A 3,274-nucleotide genomic window follows, 5' to 3' on the forward strand; every position below is an offset into this window, starting at 1 on the left:
CAAAAAACAACGCTTTATTATCATACCGCCAAACAAAAAGTGGAATAACACGCGATCAAAAAGACAGATATAAATAACCATGGTACCGCTGAAAACGTCATCTTGTCCCGCAAAAAACGAGCTGCCATACAGCATCATCAGCAAAAAAATAAAAAAGTTATAGTCCTGAGAATAAAGCGATGCCAAAATAATTATTTTTTCTATAAAATAGTTTTTGTCGTATAAAAGCGCCAAATGATATAAATGAGGCATCGCTGTAAACGTACTCACCCGAAGAATAAAACTGCTTTATCCATTTTACCAAACGCAGAATGGTATAAACGCCTCCCCCAAAATAAATTCATGAATAGCTGGTTTTTGGTCATTCTGCCTCACAAAAATCGGAATAAAAAGCGATCAAAAAATGTCAGGTGCCCGAAAATGTTACCAATAAAAATGTCAACTCGTCCCACAAAAAACAAGCTCTCACATGACTCTGTGGACTCAAATATGGAAAAATTATAGCTCTCAAAATGTGGTAACGCAAAAAATATTTTTTGCAATAAAAAGCGTCTTTCAGTGTGTGATGGCTGCCAATCATAAAAATCCGCTAAAAAAACCCGCTATAAAAGTAAATCAAACCCCCCTTCATCACCCCCTTAGTTAGGGAAAAATAAAAAAATTAAAAAAATATTTATTTCCATTTTCCCATTAGGGTTAGGGCTAGGGTTAGGGCTAGGGTTAGGGCTAGGGCTAGGGTTAGGGCTAGGGTTAGGGTTGGGGCTAGGGTTAGGGTTGGGGCTAAAGTTAGGGTTAGGGTTGGGGCTAAAGTTAGGGTTAGGGTTTGGATTACATTTATGGTTGGGAATAGGGTTGGGATTAGAGTTAGGGCTGTGTCTGGGTTAGAGGTGTGGTTAGGGTTACCATTGGGATTAGGGTTAGGGGTGTGTTTGGATTAGGGTTTCAGTTATAATTGGGGGGTTTCCACTGTTTAGGCACATCAGGGGCTCTCCAAACGCAACATGGCGTCTGATCTCAATTCCAGCCAATTCTGCGTTGAAAAAGTAAAACAGTGCTCCTTCCCTTCCAAGCTCTCCCGTGTGCCCAAACAGGGGTTTACCCCAACACATGGTGATCAGCGTACTCAGGACGAATTGGACAACAACTTTTGGGGTCCAATTTCTCCTGTTACCCTTGGGAAAATACAAAACTGGGGGCTAAAATACAATTTTTGTGGGAAAAAATATATTATTTATTTGCACGGCTCTGCGTTATAAACTGTAGTGAAACACTTGGGGGTTCAAAGCTCTCACAACACATCTAGATGAGTTCCTTAGGGGGTCTACTTTCTAAAATGGTGTCACTTGTGGGGGGTTTCTACTGTTTAGGTACATTAGAGGCTCTGCAAATGCAATGTGACGCCTGCAGACCATTCCATCTGAGTCTGCATTCCAAATGATGCTCCTTCCCTTCTGAGCTCTGCCATGCGCTCAAACGGTGGTTCCCCCCCCCCCACATATCGGGTATCAGCGTACTCAGGACAAATTGGACAACAAAATTTAGGGTCCAATTTCTCCTGTTACCCTTGGAAAAATACAAAACTGGGGGCTAAAATATAATTTTTGTGGAAAAAAAATATTTCTTATTTGCACGGCTCTGCGTTATAAACTGTAGTGAAACACTTGGGGGTTCAAAGCTCTCACAACACATCTAGATGAGTTCCTTAAGGGGTCTACTTTCCAAAATGGTGTCACTTGTGGGGGGTTTTAATGTTTAGGCACATCAGTGGCTCTCCAAATGCAACATGGCGTCCTGTTGTGAATTCTGTTGTCGTACTCCCTCCTGTGGTCGTGAATGGTACTTTGGCAAGTTCTGTCTTTGGGCTCCCTCTGGTGGCTATGAGTGAAGCTGCTGCTTCTGAGGTTCCTTACACAGGTGACGTGGTTTATCCTTTGGTTGGCTGCTCTATTTAACTCCTCTCAGATCGTTACTCCATGCCAGCTGTCAATGTTTTTGCATTCGTTCAGTTCGCTCCTGGATCTCTCTGGTGACCTGCCTTCTCCTGCAGAAGCTAAGTTCATTATAGTCTTATTTTGTTCTCTGTTTTCTTGTCCAGCTGGTTTTCATGATTTTGTCTTGCTAGCTGGAAGCTCTGGGATGCAGAGTGGTCCCTTCACACCGTGAGTCGGTGCGGAGGTCTTTTTTGCACACTCTGCGTGGTCTTTTGTAGGTTTTTGTGCTGATCGCAAAGTTACCTTTCCTATCCTCTGTCTATTTAGTAAGTCTGGCCTCCCTTTTGCTGAAACCTGTTTCATTTCTGCGTTTGTGATTTTAATCTTTACTCACAGTCAATATATGTGGGGGGCTTCCTTTACCTTTGGGGAATTTCTCTGAGGCAAGGTAGGCTTTATTTTCTATCTCTAGGGCTAGATAGTTCTTAGGCTGTGACGAGGCGCCTAGGTCTGGTCAGGAGCGCTCCACGGCTATTTCTAGTGTGTGTGATAGGATTAGGGCTTGCGGTCAGCAGAGCTCCCACATCCCAGAGCTCGTCCTGTATGAGGTTTAACTATCAGGTCATTCCGGGTGCTCCTAACCACCAGGTCATAACAGTACAGCTGGCCCAAAGTATTGATGCATCTCAATAGAGAACTTCTGAGACCATTTTTTTTTCTTTGCACTGTGTTTTGTCTTTCTTTTCCCCTAGACCTTTGGGTGGTTCAGGACACAGGTGTAGCTATGGACATTCAAGGTCTGTCCTCTTGTGTGGATCATCTCACTGCAAGGGTACAAAACATTCAAGATTTTGTGGTTCAGAATCCTATGTTAGAGCCTAGAATTCCTATTCCTGACTTATTTTCTGGGGATAGATCTAGGTTCTTGAATTTCAAAAATAATTGTAAACTGTTTCTAGCTTTGAAACCCCGCTCCTCTGGTTACTCCGTTCAACAGGTAAAAATCATTATTTCTTTGTTACGTGGTGACCCTCAAGACTGGGCATTTTCCCTTGCGCCAGGAGATCCTGCATTGCGTGATGTTGATGCGTTTTTTCTGGCGCTTGGATTGCTTTATGATGAACCAAATTCAGTGGATCAGGCAGAGAAAATCTTGCTGGCTTTGTGTCAGGGTCAGGATGAAGCGGAGGTGTACTGTCAGAAGTTTAGAAAGTGGTCTGTGCTTACTCAGTGGAATGAATGTGCCCTGGCGGCAATTTTCAGAAAGGGTCTTTCTGAAGCCCTTAAGGATGTCATGGTGGGATTTCCCACGCCTGCTGGTCTGAATGAGTTTATGTCTTGGG

The sequence above is a fragment of the Ranitomeya imitator genome, chromosome 2 (genome assembly GCF_032444005.1).
Source record: "Ranitomeya imitator isolate aRanImi1 chromosome 2, aRanImi1.pri, whole genome shotgun sequence".
Lineage (NCBI taxonomy): Eukaryota > Metazoa > Chordata > Amphibia > Anura > Dendrobatidae > Ranitomeya > Ranitomeya imitator.